This window comes from Stegostoma tigrinum, chromosome 16 (assembly GCF_030684315.1).
Source record: "Stegostoma tigrinum isolate sSteTig4 chromosome 16, sSteTig4.hap1, whole genome shotgun sequence".
In the NCBI taxonomy this organism is placed as follows: Eukaryota; Metazoa; Chordata; class Chondrichthyes; order Orectolobiformes; family Stegostomatidae; genus Stegostoma; species Stegostoma tigrinum.
In genome coordinates this window covers 65,542,984-65,565,899 of record NC_081369.1, presented here as the reverse complement: position 1 = coordinate 65,565,899, position 22,916 = coordinate 65,542,984, and the positions used below count along the sequence as shown (strand labels likewise).

Below are 22,916 nucleotides of genomic sequence, written 5' to 3'. Positions count from 1 at the left end.
CACTCCCTTCAGGTTAGAATATTTTAGACAGTCTGACTGATCTGTGTAAAATGATAAAGGTATTTGATAGGGTGGACAGAGAGAGAGAGAGAGACAGAACCGTCTGTCATCAGACTGGCTGTGAAACGAGAAAGCTTGAGTATCAGAAAACTGGAATGTCAGGGCTGACTGAATCTGGGTCACTGAGCCCGAAACATTAACTCTGATTTCTCTACGCTGATAGATAGAATAGAATAGAAAAATAGAACATTACAGCACAGTACAGGCCCTTCGGCCCTCGATGTTATGCCGACCTGTCATACCGATCTCAAGCCCATCTAACCTACACTATTCCATGTACGTCCATGTGCTTATCCAATGATGACTTAAATGTACCTAAAGTTGGTGAATCTACGACCGTTGCAGGCGAAGCATTCCATTCCCTTACTACTCTCTGAGTAAAGAAACCACCTCTGACATCTGTCCTATATCTTTCACCCCTCAATTTAAAGCTATGCCCCCTCGTGCTCGCCGTCACCATCCAAGGAAAAATGCTCTCCCTATCCACCCTATCTAACCCTCTGATTATTTTATATGTTTCAAATACTGCCAGACAAACTGAGTTTCTCCAGCAATTTCTGGTTTTGTCTCTGATTTCCAGCTTCTGCAGTTCTTTTGATTTTCCTTTAGGAGTTAGACCTGGTTGGCATGCTGCCTGTGGAGGGAGTTTGTATGGTGCTAGTCAGGGGTCAGTTAGAGCTGAACCATAGGCCACAGAAAACATCCCCATTCCATCTGGGGCTTGTAAATACTTCTAATTTCCAGTCACTAGGTCCCTCAAATCCGATATAAATTTACTTTCAACGAGGAGCATGTTCTTGCCTGATTCTCACAGTTCTAGCTGTGCATTTTTTTAGGTGGATATATTTAAAAGATATATTTAGCTCATGGTGTTAATCACTCTCACAGATCCGGCACATTCACTCGTACAATGGGTTTTCTCAAATCAAAAACTTTGCTGTGAATTTAACTTCATACACACAAGCTGAAGAATGAGGATTTTCTATTTTTCAGTGATCCACTGTCCCCCATCAAACACTCCCAGGGCAGGGACAGCATGGGGTTAGAAACAGAGTAAAGCTCCGTCTACACTGTTCCCATCAAACACTCCCAGAACCGGGACAGCATGGGGTTAGATACAGAGTAAAACTCCCTCTACACTGTCCCCCATCAAACTCTCCCAGGCACAGGGACAGCACGGGGTTAGATACAGAGCAACACTCCCTCTACACTGTCCCCCATCATACACCCCCAGGACAGGGACAGCACAGGGTTAGATACAGAGTAACACTCCCTCTACACTGTCCCCCATCAAACACTCCCAGGACAGGGACAGCACAGGGTTAGATACAGAGTAAAGCTTCCTCTACACTGTCCCCCATCAAACACTCCCAGGACAGGGACAGCACAGGGTTAGACACAGAGTAAAGCTCTCTCTACAGTGTCCCCCATCAAACACTCCCAGGACAGGGACAGCACAGAGTTAGACACAGAGTAAAGCTCTCTCTACAGTGTCCCCCATCAAACACTCCCAGGACAGGGATAGCACAGGGTTAGACACAGAGTAACACTCTCTCTACAGTGTCCCCCATCAAACTCTCCCAGGACAGGGACAGCACGGGGTTAGATACAGAGTAACACTCCCTCTACACTGTCCCCATCAAACACACCCAGCACAGGGATAGCACAGGGTTAGACACAGAGTAAAGCTCCCTCTACACTGTCCCCCATCAAACATTCCCGGGATGTGGTGAATTGACAAAGCCTGATGTTCCCTGCTGTGTTGCAGGATTAGCTCACACCTGTCACTACCTCTGCCTACCACAGGAAAGCCCCCAACAGAGCAGGCAGCTTGACCCAGGCTGCTCAGATTGCAAGCTGTGTTCGGGCTTCTCTCCCTCTGCCCCAGTTACTGCGTCTCAAAATGTCGTTTTTGGGAACTCATATCAAAGTAATTTTCCACAACATTAGGCGGTATTTAGTTCAAATCTTCAGCATAAAACAAGCTGTCAGTGAGTAAGAAGCCCATCATTACAGTGTCCTGTGAAAAATCATCCCATTTTATGTCACACTGCGAGAGCATAAAGAGTTAATGCCAAAGGCAGATTATGCCAAATAACCTTGTAATAAACACTCATTGTATTTATTCATTTGTGGAAGGTGGGTGTTATTGGTGGGGCAGTATTTATTGTCTGATCCCTAGTTGCCCCTTGAGAAGGTGGGAGTGAGCTGCCTTCTTGAACTGCTGCAGTCCATGTGCTGTGGGTTGACCCACAATGCCCCTTAGGGAGGGAATTCCAAGGCTTTGACCCAGTGACAGTGAAGGGACTGTGATTGGACGTGGCAGGACTGCAGAACTTAAATCTGACCCATTGGTTGTGGGATCGCTGAGCTCTTTCTATCAGTTGCTGCTTTCGCTGTTTGGCATGCAAGCATTCCTGTTTGGGGGCTTCATCAGATTGACACCTCATCTTCAGATACATCCCAGCATATCCTCCTGCACTCTCCATTGAACCAGAGTTGATCCCCTGGCTTGATGGTAATGGTTGAGTGGGGGATATGCCGGGCCATGAGGTTACAGATTGTGCTGGAGTACAATTCTGCTGCTGTCAATGGCCCACAGCACCTCATGGATGCCCAGCCTTGAGTTGCTCGATGCGTGCAAAGTCTGTCCCATTGAACACGGTGATAGTGCCACAGAACATGATGGAGGTTGTTCTCAATGTGAAGGCGAGACTTTGTCTCCACAAGGGCTGTGCGATGGCCGTTCTTACCGATACTATCATGGACAGATGTGTCTGCAGCTGGCAGATTGGTAAGGATGAGGTCAAGTATGTTTTTCCCTCTTGTTGGTTCCCTCACCCCCTGCCACAGACCCAGTCTAGCAGCTCTGTCCTGTAGGACCTGCCCAGCTCGCTCAGTAGTAATGCTGCTGAGCCACTCTTGGAGGTGGACTTTGGAATACCCCACCCAGAGTACATTTTGTGCCCTTGCCATCTTTAGTGCTTCCTTTAAGTGTTGTTTAACATGGAGGAGTACAGATTCATCAGCTGAGGGAAGGCGGTATCGGGTAATCAGCAGGAGGGTTCCTTGCTCATGTTTAACCTGAAGCCATGAGACTTCATGGGATCCAGAGTCAATGTTGAGGACTCCCAGAGCAACTCCCTCCCGACTGTATCCCACTGTACCACCTCCGCCTCGGCTGGGTGTGTCCTGCCAGTGGGACAGGACATACCCAGGGACGGTGACGGTGATGGTGGTGTCTGGGACACTGTCTGTAAGGTATGATTCTATGAATGTTACTGTGTCAGGCTGTTGCTTGACTTTGAGACAGCTGTCCCAATTTTGGCGCTAACCCCCAGATGTTGGTGAGGAGGAATTTGTAGGGTCTACAGGGCTGTTTCTGTTGTCTTTTCCAGTGCCTAGGTCGATGTCGGCTAGTCTGCCCATTTTCATTTCTTTGAGACTTTGTAGTGATTGGTGCAACTGAGTGGCTTGCTAGTCCGTTTCAGAGGGGAACTGAGAGTCAATCACATTGCCTTGGAGGACATTAGTGAGCCAGATGAGTTTTTCTGACAATCAACAATGGTTTATGATTATCAGTAGATTCTTAATCCAGACATTTTTTGTTGAATTCAAATTCCACCATCTGCCACAGTGGGATTCAAACCCGGGTCCCTAGGATATTACCTGGGCCTCTAGATTAACAGTCTAATGATAATACTACAGACCATCGTCTCCCCTTGTAATAAACTCAGCCTGTAATAAGCTCAGTCTGTAATAAGCTCAGCCTGTGATAAACTCAGTGTGTAATAAACTCAGCCTGAAATAAGCTCAGCCTGTAATAAACTCAGTGTGTAATAAGCTCAGCCTGTAATAAACTCAGCCTGTAATAAACTCAGTGTGTAATAAACTCAGCCTGTAATAAACTCAGTGTGTAATAAACTCAGCCTGTAATAAGCTCAGCCTGTAATAAACTCAGTGTGTGATAAACTCAGCCTGTAATAAGCTCAGCCTGTAATAAACTCAGTGTGTAATAAACTCAACCTGTAATAAACTCAGTGTGTAATAAACTCAGTGTGTAATAAACTCAGCCTGTAATAAACTCAGCCTGTAATAAACTCAGTGTGTAATAAACTCAGCCTGTAATAAACTCAGTGTGTAATAAACTCAGCCTGTAATAAGCTCAGCCTGTGATAAACTCAGTGTGTAATAAACTCAGCCTGTAATAAGCTCAGCCTGTGATAAACTCAGTGTGTAATAAACTCAGTGTGTAATAAACTCAGCCTGTAATAAACTCAGTGTGTAATAAGCTCAGCCTGTAATAAACTCAGTGTGTAATAAGCTCAGCCCGTAATAAGCTCAGCCTGTAATAAACACAGCCTGCAATAAGCTCAGCCTGTAATAAGCTCAGCCTGTAATAAACTCAGCCTGCAATAAGCTCAGCCTGTAATAAGCTCAGCCTGTAATAAACTCAGCCTGTAATAAGCTCAGCCTGTAATAAACACAGCCTGCAATAAGCCCCACCTGTAATAAGCTCAGCCTGTAATAAACCCAGCATGCAACTTCACTGGGGAAGCTGAATGGTCTGAAGGTGGGTGCATCAACTGAACAGGATGGACTACACCCCAGAGCTCTGAAGGAAATAGCTAGGGAGACTGTAGAGGTAATGGTGATGACCTTTCGAGAATCACTGGAGTTAGGGAGGGTCCCAGAGGACTGGAAAATGGCTAACGTAAACCCCCTCCCTGTTTAAGAAGGGAGAGTGGGAGAAGACAGGAAGCTACAGGCCGGTTAGCCTCCCTCTGTCATTAGTAGGATGTTAGAGTCTGTTACTAAGGATGAAATTGTAGAGTACTCAGAAGTGCTGGGTAAGATGGGGCTGAGTCTGTCTGGCTTCATCAAGGGGAGGTCGTGCCTGACAAATCTGTTTAAATTCTGTGAGGAGGTAACAAACAAGTTAGACAAAGGAGATCCAGTGGATGCGATCTGTTTGGATCTCCAGACTGCCTTTGATAAGATGATGCACAGGGAGGCTGCTAAATAAGATAACAGCCCGTGGTGTAAGGGGGAAGGCACTGGTACAGATAGAGGACTGGCTGCCTGGCAAAAGGCAGAGAGTGGGGAGAATGGGGTCTTTCTCAGGATGGCAGCCGGAGATTAGCAGAGTTCCACAGGGTCCCACATCACACATTAACAGTCTGGACAAAGGAACTGAGGGCATCGCTGCGAAGTTAGCAGATGACACAACAACAGGTGGAGGGACGGGTAGTGTTGAGGATGTGGGGAGACTGCAGCAGGACTTGGGCAGGCTGGGAGAGAGGGCAAAGAAGTGACAAATGGAATACAATGTGGGAAAGTGTGAGGTTTTGTACTTAGGTGGGAAGAACTGAGGCATAGACTAAACGGGGAAAGGTTTTGGAAATCAGAAGCACAAAGGGATTTTAGAGTTCTAGTTCAAGTTTCTCTTAAGGTCAACATGCAGGTTCAGATGGCATTTAGGAAGGCAAATGCAATGTTACTATTCACTTTGAGCAGGCTAGAGTACAAGGCCAGGGATGTACTGCTGAGGCTGCGTAAGGCTCTGGTCAGACCATGTTTGGAACATCGTGAGTAGTTTTGGGCCCTGTATCTAATGAAGGATGTGCTGGCCCTGGAAGGGGTTCAGTGGAGATTTATAAGAATGTTCCTGGGAATGAAGGGTCTGCCATATAAGGAGCGGTCACGGACTCTGGGTCTGTACTCGATGGAGTTTAGAAGGATAAGGGGGTATCTGATTGAAACTTACAGAACCCTGAGAGGCCTGGATAGAGTGGGTATGGAGAAGATGTTTCCAACAGTTGGAGAGGCTGGGACTCGAGGGAACAGCATCAGGGTGAAAGGATGGGGAATCTGTGGGACTCATTGTCACAGAGGGCTGTGGGGGGCAAGTCATTGAGTGTATTTAAGACAGAGATAGGTAGGTCCTGGATTAGTAAGGGGATTGAAGGGTTACAGGATGAAGGCAGCACAATGGGGTTGAGAAACTTATTGGCCATGAATGGTGCAGCAGATTCAGACTCGCCTCGTAACAAACGCGCCCTGTGACAGATTTGCCCTGTAACAGATTCGCCCTGTAACAAGCTCGCCCTGTAACAGACTTGCCCTGTAACAGACTCGCCCTGTAACAGACTTGCCCTGCAACAAGCTCGCCCTGTAACAGACGCGCCCTGTAACAGACTTGCCCTGTAACAGACTTGCCCTGTAACAGATTCGCTCTGTAACAAGCTCGCCCTGTAACAGATGCGCCCTGTAACAGACTCGCCCTGTAACAGACTTGCCCTGTAACAGATTCGCTCTGTAACAAGCTCGCCCTGTAACAAACGCGCCCTGTAACAGGCTTACCTTGTAGACCCTGAGTTTGAAAATTTCTTTTGAAATTGAATCAAAGTATTTGTAACAACATAGATTTGAGAAGGGCCATCGGTACAATCTCGGTGCTTGCAGAGTGGCTCTCAGTAATCCTGTCTGCTGATCACCTTCTCAAACTACTGCTCTCAATGCAGACTCTGCTCTAACCCTAAATTCCTTCTCGTTATTTAACACTTCATTCGATTTATTGGGAAATCAGACTTTTTGTCCCAAAATGGGCTCTTCAGCAGTGTTAAAAGAAACAATATGTTTAATGATGTTTTTTTTTCTGAGGGATCATGGATGGTATTTCCCAGAAATGTACTGGGATACTGGTCAGGGTGTTAGTATTTAGATGGGGCCCTGGTTATGTATAGAGAAGGGAGTCCCTGGGAATTGGTCAAGACTTGAAGGATGCAGCAGAATGTTTTGGATGTGAAAGGTTATATGTGCTGTGTGTCAGTGTCTGAGGTCTGTCCCTGGGTGTAGTATTCGATAAAGAGGGTCCCCAGATAATGTTAGCATTTAAAGACAATGTGTAGGCTTCATCCACTTGCTAATCATGTTAATGGGCATCATGTAATCCAAAGTTACAGAGGGATCTTGATCAGATCGGGTAGTGGGCTGAGGATTTGCAAATGCAGTTCAGTGCAGATAAGTGTGAGGTGTTGTACTTTGGAAGGTCAAACCAAGGTGGGACTTATACAGTAAATGGGAAGGTCCTGAGGAGCGTTGTGGAGCAGAGGGACCTAGGAGTACAAGTACATAGTTTGTTGAAAGAGGTGTAACAGGTGGGCAGGGTGGTGAAGAAGGCATTTAGCACACTGGCCTTCATCGGTTGAGGCATTGAGTACAGGAGTTGGGACTTTATGTTACAGTTGTATAAGTTGGTGAGGCCGCATTTGGAGTGTTGTCGGCAGTTTTGGTCACCCTGTCATAGGAAAGCCATAGTTAAGCTGGAAAGTGGGCAAGGAAATTTACGAGGATGTTGCCAGGACTAGGGAGGCCTGAGTAACAGGGAGAGATTGGCCAGGATAGGACTTTGTTCCTTGGAACGTAGAGGTTGAGGGGTGACCTTATTGAGGGATACAAAATCATGAGGGGCATTGGTAGGATGAAAGCATATAGTCTTTTTCCCAGGGATTGGGAATTGAAAACTAGAGGGGCTGGGTTTACGGTGAGAGGGCAAAGATTTAAAAAGGATCTGGGGGCAACATCTTCATACAGAGGGTGGTGAGTATATGGAATGGGCTGCCAGATAAAGTGGTTAACGCAGTTACTGTAGCAATGTTTCTTTAAAAAAAAGTTAGATAGGTACATGGATGGGAAGGGTTTAGAGGGATATGGACCAAATGCAGGCAGCTGAAACTAGCTGAGTGGGCACCATGGTCAGCATGGACCAGTTTTGGGCCGAAAGGCCTGTTTCCATGCAGTATTACTCTGTTACTCTTTGTGAAAACATCTCAGGCCTCCTTCATGATGGTTTTGATTAACTTCAGCTGCTGGGCCCTCCCCCCGTGGCTGTCACCTGTCTGGCCTGTGCTCAGTGACTGACCTTAACTCCCAGCGCAGTAACCGTCCCATGTGGAACTGTTCACCCCCCTTTCCAATGGCCTCACTCCTTCCGATCTCTGTGAACTCCTCCAGCCTCTGACGTGTCTGCACTCCCCAGTTCGGTCTTTTGAGCATCTCCTCAATTTTAACTGCTCCACTGTTAACTGCCTGGATACTCTGCTGTGGGAATTCTCTCCCTAAACCTGTTCAAAAAACCCTTCTGCCAGCTCCACACAACCCGCCTCCCCCAGTCTCACTACCTCTCTCTAGTTCTCTCTCACTTTAAATCTTCCTGTTTGAACAATCCTTTTGTGCCCCGTTCTAATATCGCCTCATGTTGCATTTGGTCGCGCTCCTGTGAAATAGCTTAGAATGTTTTACTAGGCATTAGGTGCTACATAAATGCAGGTGCTGTTGCTGCTTGACATGTGAGCTCCTGCTTCTGTTGCTATCTGTTTGTATCTCCTGTAATGTTTGCAATCAGACTGAATTGCTGAGTTGGAGCTGTTGGATTAGGGAATGTTTCTGTTAGCACAGCTGACACAGACAGCATTGGACTGAACTCTTGGTTTAAAACCCTGCCTTCAATGTGTAATCACTGCAAACAGAGACATTTATTCTAAGTATTTGCTGAGTGGGAATGTGACAATAGCCTTAGGCCCATCATCGAGATAACTACAAAGCAGGCCACTGCTGTTCCTCTTCGGCAAGATTATTTCAAAGCAATTCCAGTTGAGTGAACTGCTTTAAAGCACGCTGAGGTTCTTTCAGAGGATATGTCAGTGGTTGCCACATCCAAAATATCACCAACGCCAGATGAAACAGAAATACTGCTTTCAACTCCCACCTTCTCTTCATCCTCGAGAAGAGAAAAAACACTCAGCCCATTTCAAATTTTCTTTAATTAATCTGTGACATGGAGCATCACTGCCTGGGCCCAGTATTTATTGTCTGTCCCTAGTTGCCCCTTGAGAAGGTGGGGGTGAGTTGCCTTCTGAAACACTGATGCCCATGTGCTATGGGTTGACCCACAATGCCATTAGGGAGGGAATTCCAGGATTCTGACCCAATGTCAGTGGAGGAACAGTGATATCTTTCCAAGTCAGGATGGTGAGAGGCCTGGAGGGGAACTTACAGGGGGTGGTGTTCCCATGTGTCTGCTGCCCCTTGTCCTTCTAGATGGAAGTGGTTGTGGGTTTGGAAGGTGCTGTCTGAGGATCTTTGGTGAATTTCTGCAGTGCATCTTGTAGATAGTACACGCTGCTGCTACTGAGTGTCAGTGGTGGAGGGAGTGGGATGCTTGTGGATGTGGAGCCAATAAAGCGGCTGCTTTCTCCTGGATGGTGTCAAGCTTCTTGAGTGTTGTTAGGGCTGCACCCATCCAGGCAAGTGGGGAGTATTCCATCACACTCCTGACTTGTGCCTTGTAGATGGTGGGCAGGCTTTGGGGAGTCAGGAGGTGAGTTACTCACCGCAGTATTCCTAGCCTCTGCCCTGCACTTGTAGCCACTGGGTTTAGGTGGCTAGTCAAGTTCAGATTTAGTGACTGAATTTTATTTATACCATGTCACTCTCCACTTCAAATTTTCTCAAAGTACTTCACAGTCAATGAGGTTTTTTAAAGTGCAGTCCCAAAAACACTGCTATCAAATAAAACAGTACTTGCTCCCTCAAATTATAATGCAACAGTGACCAGACAATTAGTTTCAGTGATAATGGGAACTGCAGATGCTGGAGAAGATGTGAGCTGAGGGATAAATTTTGAGGGAGAATGTTGTGTTTGTCAAAGAGTGTTACTTGAGTTTTTAATATCCACTAGAGTTGTTTGCCAGCCTGTGTCTGATTCCGACAACCCTTTTTACTCAATCTCAAATCTCTCCTCAAGTTTTACTGTGAATCTTACAGCTTCATGTTTAGAGTTTAACAGGCTTTCATGTGGAACTTTATTAAACCCCCTTTAGAAATTGCAGACACTACAACATGGCTCTTGGGCTGCCACACCGTTCAGCGAGGGTTCCCACCCCTAGAGGCCTTGCTGATTTGTTCACTCATTCTCATTACTAAAACATAGAACTATGCAGCACAGGAATGGGCTCTTCAGCCCATCATGTTTTGTCTAACATCACACCAAATTAAACTAATCCCTTCTGCCTGCCCTTTGTTCCATATTCCTCCATTCCTTTCTTACTCATGTGTTTATCTAAGTCTCTTGAACATCCCTAGTGTATCTACCTCCACCATCACACCCAACACAGCACGTTCCAGACTCTGACCACTCTCTCTGTAAGTAACTTGCCCCTCACATTGCCTTTGAACTTTCCCCCTCTCACATTAAATGTGTGCTCCCTAGTATTGGACATTTCAACTCTGAGAAAAAGATTCTGACCATCAACACTATCTATGCATCTCATAATTTTCTAGACTTCTATCAAGTCTCCCCAAGCCTCCGCTGCTCCAGAGAAAACAGAGATTTTCTAGCCCCTCCTTACAGCTCACACCTTCTAATCCTGGCAGCATCCTGGGAAACCTCTTCTGCCCCATCTCCAAAGCCTCCCCATCCTCCCTGTAACATGGAGACCAAAACTGAGTGCAGTATTCTAAGTGTGGCCTAACCAAGGTCGTATAAGTTGACGTCCTGACTCGTGTCCCCAATTCCCCAACCTATAAAGGCAAGCATGCCATACGCCTTCTTCACCACCCTATCTACATACATGGTCACTTTCAGGGAGCAATGGACTTGAGCCCTAAGATTCTTCTGCACATCAATGCTGTTCAGAGTCCTGTCACTAACTGTATACTTTTCCTCAACATTCAATCTCCCAAACTACAGCCCCATACACATACCTCAGATTAAACTCCATCTGCCATTTCTCCGACAATAGCAGTAACTAATCTATGCCCCACTGTTGGACAACATCCTACACTATCCACAACTCCACCGATCTTCGTATCTCCTGCAAACTTACTAACTCACTCACCACATTTTCATCCAAGTCATTTATATCTATCACAAACAGCACAGGTCCCAGTACCGATCCCTGTGGGATACCACTGGTCACGTACCTCAACCTTGAAAAACACCCTTGAGGGAAGCAATGTCCTAGTGGTATTATTGCTGGAATTTTAATACAGAAACCTATATAGGGTTCGGGGTTCAAATCCCACCACAGCAGAAGGTGGAATTTGAATTCAATGAAAATATCGGGAATTAAGAATCTAATGATGACTGTGATTTCGTTGCCAATTATCACTAATGCCCTTTAGGGAAGGAAACTGCCATCCTTACCTGGTCTGGCCTACATGTGACTCCAGACCCACAGCAATGTGGTTGACTCTCACCTGCTCTCTGGGCAATTAGGGATGGGCAATAAATGCTGCCTAAAAGCCCTCATCCTGTACATGAATAAAGAAAAATAAAACCACTACCCTCTGCCTTCTACAGCCAGGTCACCATGGATCCCATGGATCCCATGCATCTTAACCTTCTGGATGAGATGAGCCTACCATGAGGGACCTTATCAAAAGCCTTTGTAAAATCCACGTAGATAATATCCACTGTTCTACCTTCATCACTTTCATCACTTCCATGAAAAATTCACTCCAGTTATTAAGACATGACTTGCCCTGCAGAAAACCCATGCTGACTGTCCCTAATTAAGCCATGCTTTTCCAAATGCATGTAAATCCCTTCCCAAGAATTCTGTTCAGTTGCTTCCTAACTACTGATGTGAAGCTCAGCAGTCTGGAGTTGTGAAACAAGCCACACAAAAACAATTGATTTTATCTCGGGGGAAAGGCCTGGCAGTTTCAAAATGAATGGCCTCACTGAGGATGTTAGAACAAGCAATCAAATTAAAGGGAACTGGGACCTGACAGAAGAACATCGTGGATTGCTACCTGACTGTGTTGTGACTAGATCTCAGGCACACATGAAGGGGAATTGAATGCGAAGGAGAAAAGTCTATGCATGAGGGAGATGATGTGCAAATTTAGTTATCCAACACAAGTTTTGAAAAATTAAGGAAATGTGCATTTTTTTCAGCAGTACTGAAGTTCTGTACAACTAAATGACCATATGTTACAGACTCATAGTCAATTTGTTTAAATAGGCAGGAAAAATGTCTTATTGAGACATGATGTTAATGTAGGGAGATGTCACCCATGAAACAACATTTCCATTCTCAGCCCAGCTAAGGCAAGATTTCAATTTTGTGATGGACATTGCTACTTATGAAATGGGTTCCAGTATCTGGAATTCTCTGATTATAATCGAGCCAAATCCAGAGGGATGCGTGATGATTGTCTGTAGATTTTTGCGAAGTTGCCATGGTAACAAAGGCCGATTCATATCCAATTCTATGATTGGAGGATTGTATTTAGAGGACTGGACAAGTGTAATTCATTCCAAAAATTAGCTTGTTGAAGAGATTTTGACAGGTTCCATTGAGTGACACATACAAAAAAAACAGGTTTCGTGACATGGAATGGAGTATAACAATATGATATCATGCTGTCTGCAGTGAAGTATGCACCAGCAACTTTTCAACTAACCATCAAGGTCCAGGAACGATAATACAGCTGTGTTCTATACATTGATGATTTGGTTGTGTTCCTGGGAGGAATATTTACTCCACTTAAACAAACTGCTTGATAGGTTACAAAGAGGATAAACTTGACTTTTGCTCAAAGTACATTGTAAGTCTCTTGTGAATATGTTCTGAGATTGACCATCATGGTAAGCATATTGCAAAAATATTATTTTTGCTCTAATCAAGTCAGGTTTCATAATGGGAACTAACACGTCCTGTATCTCCATCAGCTGAGAACATAAAAACTGTTACACATCTCACTCCGAGAGGGACTTAGCAAGAGTTAAAACCATGTTATAATTCCTGCCCATGTCATGTATTGCACAACAATCTTTTTGTGTGTTTGCTCAATATCTCATTTTTAGGGACTCTTAAAATTTAAAAACATTGATCCCACAAGGAGACCTCAGTTTGTTTATGGTCCCACTGAATGGTGATAGTAGACAGGTCAGATCCCAGTGTTGAGCCCGAATTGATGACCAACGGTTTCCCTTTGGCAGTTTGAATATTGTGACAGTCAGTCACTGAACATGAGGCTGCCCATGTACTTTTACCAACTCAACACAAACATTTATTAATTATACAAAAGAAAAACAACCCTGTGCTATATATGAACTATTTAATTTTTCTTTAGAAGTATCAGATAAAAAGTGATAACAATCTTCTTACAGACATTAAACCCTCCACAACCTATTTTAAATCTTCTCATTTAGTTGTCACAGCTAGAATCAGCTTTTGGTTTCGATGCAGTTTTCTTTAGTTAATGCCTCTTTCTCAGGCTCTTGAGCAAATTGCAAACACAGGGCACTTATTATTTAACATGGGCTCCTTCAACCCATTTCCCCCACAGCTTTCTGCTTTTGGAGTTTTCTTATAAGTGAATCAGGACATCTTTTTGCCATTTCTGTCATTACAGACTCTTTCTGCATAAAGCCTGCCCCTAGTCTGACATCTGAATGGTTCTGACTTTCTATATAGACGGGCACCTGTCATGAAGAAAGAGCAGGTTTTTTTAATTGTTCACCCTTCTTCTTCCTAACGCACTGACTATTTCCCTCAAGAGTTTAAACACTTGTAAATTGGCAAATTTCCAGACATCCCAGTCCCACTTACAAAACTACATTTATGTCTTCCCTGTTTGTAACCCATACAATGTAGAAATTCTACAAACTATGCATAGTTCTGTACGCTTTAGAACCCAAGGTTCCAATAGTACTGAAAATAAGATGCATGACTTGGTACAGCAATGGTCTGCCCTGTACCGTAAGAAAATACAGAGCGTTGTGAGTGCAGCCCAGTCCGTTACAGAAACCAACCTTTCAACCATTGACTGCATCTATGCTTCTCACTGTCTCTGGAAAGCAGCCAATTTAATCATAGACCCCTCCTACCCCAATTATAATCACTTCAAACCTCTTCCATCGGGCAGAAGATACAAAAGCTTAAACACTCGTACCAACAGATTCAAGAACAGCTTCTTCTCTGCTGTTATTAGACTTCTGAATGGACCGCTCAAATTCTAAATTTAATGTTGGCTCTGCTCTTTCGTGCACCTTCTCCGCCAATACATGGTATTCCTCACTCTGTTCTATTACCCTAATACACCTTGTATGGCAATGATCTGCCTACCACTACAAGCAAAACAAAACTTTTCACTGGACCTAGGCACAAGTGACAATAAATCGAATCAAATCAAGGTGTATGGAATCTGCGCTTCATTGAGTACAAAATGCAGCAGGTGAGAGAGAAGGCTATAGGCTGCTGCTGTATACTGCTGGGCGTCTTGTACATCTCCGGGAAATGAGAGCTTGCAGCAGTAGCACAGTTTTGGAATATTTCCTCAGAAAGATGCAGGAACTGGGGGAGAGACAGCTCAGGCAGCATTGCAAATGCATTGCGTGTTTAAACTGTAAGTAATGATGAGGGAACAGATGGCACAGTGGGCTCTCATCCTGAGGCAGCTCTGACCATTTTAATTAAGGAAGGAAGAGTACAGTGGAGGGGAGACTTTGATTGTAATGGCATGCATTCTGGATGGATGTGCTCTTCCAAAGGATCCAGTCTGTCTCCTTTCCAATTAATAGCTGCATAATAAGTCCCCCGGTTTCATTTTATCTGTATTAACATCGCTTTCAAGTCATGAATATTTAATACAAGGATGCATCTCAATGAGACAGGGTGTTAGGTTGCAGCTTAAAGCCTCTCAGAACCTCAGCAGCAGGAGATTTGGCAAAGCCTCCTGTTGAAATGAAAAAAAATATTAAAAGTAGTTTGAGTTCATCAGCGATGCACTTTGGATGAGTGCTGTGTGGATTCATCGGAATTCACGCACAGTCTGGAAACAAATAGCACTCAGTGAGTGTGTCAAAACTTCTCATCAGCTTGGGCTACATCCTAAAGGTCGGAAGGACACACTCTGTGGAAGTTGTCCAATTATCTGGAATTCATTTTCATTAAAATGCAATTTCCAACCTGCATCACCTTCTGCACCAACAGCACAATTCCCGACCTGCATCCCCTTCTGCACCGACAACACAATTCCCGACCTGCAGCCCCTTCTGCACCAACAGCACAATTCCCGACCTGCATCCCCTCCTGCACCGACAACACAATTCCCGACCTGCAGCCCCTTCTGCACCGACAACACAATTCCCGACCTGCAGCCCCTTCTGCACCGACAACACAATTCCCGACCTGCATCCCCTCCTGCACCGACAACACAATTCCCGACCTGCAGCCCCTTCTGCACCGACAACACAATTCCCGACCTGCAGCCCCTTCTGCACCGACAACACAATTCCCGACCTGCAGCCCCTTCTGCACCGACAGCACAATTCCCGACCTGCAGCCCCTTCTGCACCAACAGCACAATTCCCGACCTGCAGCCCCTTCTGCACCGACAACACAATTCCCGACCTGCAGCCCCTTCTGCACCGACAACACAATTCCCGACCTGCAGCCCCTTCTGCACCGACAACACAATTCCCGACCTGCAGCCCCTTCTGCTCCGACAGCACAATTCCCGACCTGCAGCCCCTTCTGCACCAACAGCACAATTCCCGACCTGCAGCCCCTTCTGCACCGACAACACAATTCCCAACCTGCATTCCCTTCTGCACCAACAACACAATTCCCGACCTGCAGCCCCTTCTGCACCAACAGCACAATTCCCGACCAGCATCCCCTACTGCACCGACAACACAATTCCCGACCTGCAGCCCCTTCTGCACCGACAACACAATTCCCGACCTGCAGCCCCTTCTGCACCGACAGCACAATTCCCAACCTGCAGCCCCTTCTGCACCAACAACACAATTCCCGACCTGCAGCCCCTTCTGCACCGACAACACAATTCCCGACCTGCAGCCCCTTCTGCACCGACAACACAATTCCCGACCTGCAGCCCCTTCTGCACCGACAGCACAATTCCCGACCTGCAGCCCCTTCTGCACCAACAACACAATTCCCGACCTGCAGCCCCTTCTGCACCGACAGCACAATTCCCGACCTGCAGCCCCTTCTGCACCAACAGCACAATTCCCGACCTGCAGCCCCTTCTGCACCAACAGCACAATTCCCGACCTGCAGCCCCTTCTGCACCGACAACACAATTCCCGACCTGCAGCCCCTTCTGCACCGACAACACAATTCCTGACCTGCAGCCCCTTCTGCACCGACAACACAATTCCCGACCTGCAGCCCCTTCTGCACCAACAGCACAATTCCCGACCTGCAGCCCCTTCTGCACCGACAACACAATTCCCGACCTGCATCCCCTTCTGCACCGACAACACAATTCCCGACCTGCAGCCCCTTCTGCACCGACAACACAATTCCCGACCTGCAGCCCCTTCTGCACCAACAGCACAATTCCCAACCTGCAGCCCCTTCTGCACCGACAACACAATTCCCGACCTGCAGCCCCTTCTGCACCGACAACACAATTCCCAACCTGCAGCCCCTTCTGCACCGACAGCACAATTCCCGACCTGCAGCCCCTTCTGCACCAACAACACAATTCCTGACCTGCAGCCCCTTCTGCACCGACAACACAATTCCCGACCTGCAGCCCCTTCTGCACCAACAGCACAATTCCCGACCTGCAGCCCCTTCTGCACCGACAACACAATTCCCGACCTGCAGCCCCTTCTGCACCAACAGCACAATTCCCGACCTGCAGCCCCTTCTGCACCGACAACACAATTCCCGACCTGCATCCCCTTCTGCACCAACAGCACAATTCCCGACCTGCAGCCCCTTCTGCACCAACAACACAATTCCCGACCTGCAGCCCCTTCTGCACCAACAGCACAATTCCCGACCTGCAGCCCCTTCTGCACCGACAACACAATTCCCAACCTGCAGCCCCTTCTGCACCGACAACACAATTCCCAACCTGCAGCCCCTTCTGCACCGACAGCACAATTCCCGACCTGCAGCCCCTTCTGCACCGACAACACAATTCCCGACCTGCAGCCCCTTCTGCACCGACAACACAATTCCCGACCTGCAGCCCCTTCTGCACCGACAACACAATTCCCGACCTGCAGCCCCTTCTGCACCGACAACACAATTCCCGACCTGCAGCCCCTTCTGCACCAACAACACAATTCCCGACCAGCAGCCCCTTCTGCACCAACAGCACAATTCCCGACCAGCATCCCCTTCTGCACCAACAACACAATTCCCGACCTGCAGCCCCTTCTGCACCGACAACACAATTCCCGACCAGCATCCCCTTCTGCACCAACAACACAATTCCCGACCTGCATCCCCTTCTGCACCGACAGCACAATTCCCAACCTGCAGCCCCTTCTGCACCGACAACACAATTCCCGACCTGCAGCCCCTTCTGCACCGACAACACAATTCCCGACCTGCAGCCCCTTCTGCACCGACAACACAATTCCCGACCTGCAGCCCCTTCTGCACCGACAACACAATTCCCGACCTGCAGCCCCTTCTGCACCGACAACACAATTCCCGACCTGCAGCCCCTTCTGCACCGACAACACAATTCCCGACCAGCAGCCCCTTCTGCACCAACAGCACAATTCCCGACCAGCATCCCCTTCTGCACCAACAACACAATTCCCGACCTGCAGCCCCTTCTGCACCGACAACACAATTCCCAACCTGCAGCCCCTTCTGCACCGACAACACAATTCCCGACCTGCAGCCCCTTCTGCACCGACAACACAATTCCCAACCTGCAGCCCCTTCTGCACCGACAACACAATTCCCGACCTGCAGCCCCTTCTGCACCAACAGCACAATTCCCGACCTGCAGCCCCTTCTGCACCGACAACACAATTCCCGACCTGCAGCCCCTTCTGCACCAACAGCACAATTCCCGACATGTCTCCAAGTCACTGCTGGGTGATAGTTCTCCAACAGGTGAAAATTACACAGCCTTTATGACCCAATAAAACATCCCTTCGTCTGACACCAACAACATTGGCTTTCGTCAAGGAGAAGGCTATTCAGCCCCTCAAGCCTGCTCTATCATTCAGGCAGCTCATGGCTGCTTTAATTGTGGTCTTAGTTTCACTTTGCTTTCGGTAACCATTGACTCACCATTTCTGTCTGGAATCTAAATCACTCCATTAATGAATTGAACCTGGCTTCCTGGTCACTATCCCAGACTAAGCAGGCAGCCATGCCCTTCTCGCAAATCGCAGCTGACTTTCCAATATTGCATTAATTTTTTAATTCACTCATGGGATGAGGGCTGCACTGGATCGGAAATTAGGAGTCAGCCACATTGATTAGGGTCTGGAATCATTCCATGACTTGAGCCACATGTAGGCCAGACCAGGTAAAGATGACCGTTTCTGTCCCTGAGGGGCATCAGTGAAACCAGATGGGTTTTTCCGTCAATCGATAATGGATTCATCATCATCCTTAGGTTCCTAATTCCAGATTTTTCTTATTGTATTCAAATTCCATCCTCTTCCATTAAAAGATTCAAACCCAGGTCCCTAAACATTAGCTGAGCTTTTGGATTAACAGTTCAGCGATAACACTGCGAAGCCATCACCTCCCAAATGTCTCCATCACCAAAACGCATCCAAATCCATTACATCTCCCAGCTCTACTCTACCCCAGCTCCTCTGCTGGAAACTTTGCTCCATATCCATCATTACCTCCTATCTTAACTGTTCCAGCACTTTCCCACTAACTACTGAGCTCCCAAAAACTTCCAAACCTCTACCAACACCAATACCTGTATCATAACCCCCACCAAGAATTCTCCCGACTCTTCTAAATCCTTCAGAGCTAATCTTACATCTACTGAACCTCAGGGTCTGTTAAAATTTGTAACTGGTCAATATCGATTCAGAATAAGTTTGGATCCCAGGCACATGTGAATGTGCTGCCCTCAGCAATTACGGGGTCTGGTGACATTGGTCCAAAGGCCCCATCACTCCGATGTACCAAACCATCAGAGGGGCCATGCCCTTTAATTTAATAACCATCTTGTTCAGGAGTGCTCCAACACAGGAAGCATCAGGAGGGTTCAATATCTCACTCTTGGTGCACAAGCACGAAAAAAAACAGATATTCTGCACACACTACTCCCCACCCCACTCCCACCCTCCACCCCACGTTACACAGGAACATCCCAAAGTACCTCAGAGACAAAGAGTTTGAAGTGTAGTCACTTCTGTAGTGGAGGAAACAACAGTCCACTCAGCAAGATCCCAGAAACAGCAATGTGAACAGATCATTTATTAGCAACAGAAAAGCAAAAGCTGCAGCCGATGCTGGAAACGTAGACTAAAAACAGAAGATGATGTACATATTCAACAGTTCAGATAGTCACTGTAGAGAGACGAATGGTTCAGCTCACATTCTCCATTTCCCTTTCTCCACCAATACTGTCTGACTGCTGCATGTTCTCAGTTTTATGGGGTTGTTTTCAGCTGAAATGTAAATATTGACCAGGACACTGCGGGAACTATCTTTCTCAAATACATTTTTATTCTTCATTCATGGGATATGGGTGTCACTGCCTGGGCCCAGTGTTTATTGCCTGTCCCTAGTTGTCCGTTGAGAAGATGGGGGTGAGCTGCTTCCTTGAACTGCGGCAGTACATGTGCTGTATGTTGACCCACAATGTCCTCTAGGGAGGGAATTCCAGGATTTTAACCCAGTGACAGTGAGGGAACGGGGATATATTTCCAAGTCAGGATGGTGAGTGACTGGAGGGGAGCTTGTAGGGGGTGGTGTTCCCGTGTATCTGCTGCCCTTGTCCTTCTAGACGGAAGTGGTCATGGGTTTGGAAGGTGCAGCCTACCTGAGGCAGTAACTCAATCTCAGTCTGATACCTATTCTAAGAGATAGTGTCCGTGACAACGCAGTAGTCCCTCAATAGTGCACTGGGAAAATCAGCCTGGATTTTGTGATCAAGTGCCTAGAGGGGGAATCTAATTAAGGCAAGGGTAGATCTCCAAATGGCTGTTCAATGATCCACTTACAGAATGGAAGCAAAATCCAGTTCATGCCCAGCACCAAGCACTGACCCAGGGACAGTAACTTGTGAATGGAGATTAATGATCTGCAAATACAGGCAGAGAGAAGTGATCATGTAACAAGGTTAGAGTGAGGGAGCTCAGCAGGAGCCTCACCGAGCTGCAAGTCAAGAGCAGAATTACATCCAAGAACCCAGTGGGAAATGGCACCAAGGTACATGTACGAAGTGATGTCCACATTGAGAAGTGACTAGCAATTTGCCTCTGACTCAGAAAGACACGGCTTCAAGCCCCACTCCAGAGAGCTGACATTCTAATGCAGCAGTCCCAATGGAGCGCTGCACTGTCAGAAAAAGCACTTCCCTTAATATGAGATGTCATTACCTCAGTACATGGATATGTTGTGGTCCCAGACCAATTGATTTATGTACTTTGATTAAAGTGCACAAGGTCTAGGATCCCAGGTTCTTCCTCAGAGAATAGAACCAAAAAGTTGGAGAGCTTTCAGACACCAGAATAAACTGGACATGAGTTTGCTCGCTCAGCTGGAAGGTGCGTTTTCAGACGTTTCGTCACCATTCTAGGTAACATCATCAGTGAGCCTCCGACGAAGCGCTGGTGTTATGTCCCGCTTTCTATTTATCTGGTTAGGTTTCCTTGGGTTGGCGATGTCATTTCCTGTTCTTTTTCTCAGGGGATGGTAGTTTGGCTCCAAATCAATGTGTTTGTTGATGGAGTTCCGGTTGGAATGCCATGCTTCTAGGAATTCTCGTGCATGTCTCTGCTTGGCTTGTCCTAGGATGGATGTGTTGTCCCAATCAAAGTGGTGTCCTTCCTCATCTGTATGTAAGGATACGAGTGATAGTGGGTCATGTCTTTTTGTGGCTAGTTGATGTTCATGTATCCTGGTGGCTAGCTTTCTGCCAGTTTGTCCAATGTAGTGGTTGTCACAGTTCTTGCAAGGTATTTTGTAGATGACGTTCGTTTTATCTGTTGTCTGTATAGGGTCTTTTAAGTTCATTAGCTGCTGTTTTTGTGTGTTGGTGGGTTTGTGGGCTACCCTGATGCCAAGGGGTCCGAGTAGTCTGGCAGTCATTTCGGAAATGTCTTTGATGTAGGGGAGAGTGGTTATGGTTTCTGGGCCCGTTTTGTCAGTTTGTTTGGGTTTATTGCTGAGGAATCGGCGGACTGTGTTCATTGGGTACCCATTCTTTTTGAATACGCTGTATAGGTGATTTTCCTCTGCTCTGCATAGTTCCTCTGTTGCAGCACAAAGGAACTACGCAGAGCAGAGGAAAATCACCTATACAGCGTATTCAAAAAGAATGGGTACCCAATGAACACAGTCCGCCGATTCCTCAGCAATAAACCCAAACAAACTGACAAAACGGGCCCAGAAACCATAACCACTCTCCCCTACATCAAAGACATTTCCGAAATGACTGCCAGACTACTCGGACCCCTTGGCATCAGGGTAGCCCACAAACCCACCAACACACAAAAACAGCAGCTAATGAACTTAAAAGACCCTATACAGACAACAGATAAAACGAACGTCATCTACAAAATACCTTGCAAGAACTGTGACAAACACTACATTGAACAAACTGGCAGAAAGCCAGCCACCAGGATACATGAACATCAACTAGCCACAAAACGACATGACCCACTATCACTCGTATCCTTACATACAGATAAGGAAGGACACCACTTTGATTGGGACAACACATCCATCCTAGGACAAGCCAAACAGAGACACGCACGAGAATTCCTAGAAGCATGGCATTCCAACCAGAACTCCATCAACAAACACATTGATTTGGAGCCCATCTACCATCCCCTGAGAAAAAGGACAGGAAATGACATCACCAACCCAAGGAAACCTAACCAGATAAATAGAAAGCGGGACATAACACCAGCACTTTGTCGGAGGCTCACTGATGATGTTACCTAGTATGGTGATGAAACGTCTGAAAACGAACCTTCCAGCTCAGCGAAGAAACTCACTTCCAGAACCTCAACCTGAGCTACAACTCTTCTCAAAACTCGCTACCAGAATAAACCTTACAAAACAAAGTTATAACAATTAAACAAACTGCAGGAAATAACCAAATTATGTTCTAAAATCCAGAATGAACGAGGTGAACATGTGTAACAGATGAATTGTGATTGAAACCACCCACTGCCCGCACCCCCCCCCCCACCCGACTCAGTAACACTCCCTGTTCCAAATGTTAATGACTCTGTGGGAAACCAAATCTCACTAAAACTTTAAGATAATGAAATGTGAGGCTGGATGAACACAGCAGGCCCAGCAGCATCTCAGGAGCACAAAAGCTGACGTTTCGGGCCTAGACCCTTCATCAGAGTCTAGGCCCGAAACGTCAGCTTTTGTGCTCCTGAGATGCTGCTTGGCCTGCTGTGTTCATCCAGCCTCACATTTCATTATCTTGGATTCTCCAGCATCTGCAGTTCCCATTATCACTCACTAAAACTTAATCTCCCTTATAAGATATTTCAATTCTTTACTTTGAAAACCTAGCTGCATAACTCCCTCTAAAGCTGCTCCATCACATGCTATCTCAACAACTACTGTCATCTGGGTAGTTCAATCTCTTCTCCTGACATTGCATTCCACTTTATTCCGAGACTGTAGTGCAGCGTCTACAAACAGGAATAATTCCAGTTATTTCATAAGCAGTGAGCTTCACAGGCTGACACTGCCTTTCAGGTTTCTCTGAGCTCTGACATTTCTTTGATGACTACCTTCACCTCCACTCAAAGCTGCACCTAACTATTAATGGTTCCCATAAGCATCTTCTGCCCTGACTCTCTGGAATCTGGGAGAGACAGTCTCCCATCTTCAAGC

The 22,916-nt window shown here is 46.5% G+C and overlaps 1 protein-coding gene across 3 annotated transcripts in view; it reads left to right on the top strand.

Annotated features, from left to right (window-relative positions):
- Positions 1–22,916, top strand: part of LOC132210624 (carbohydrate sulfotransferase 8-like) — a 203,328-nt gene that overhangs the window by 43,907 nt on the left and 136,505 nt on the right. The window lies entirely within an intron of this gene.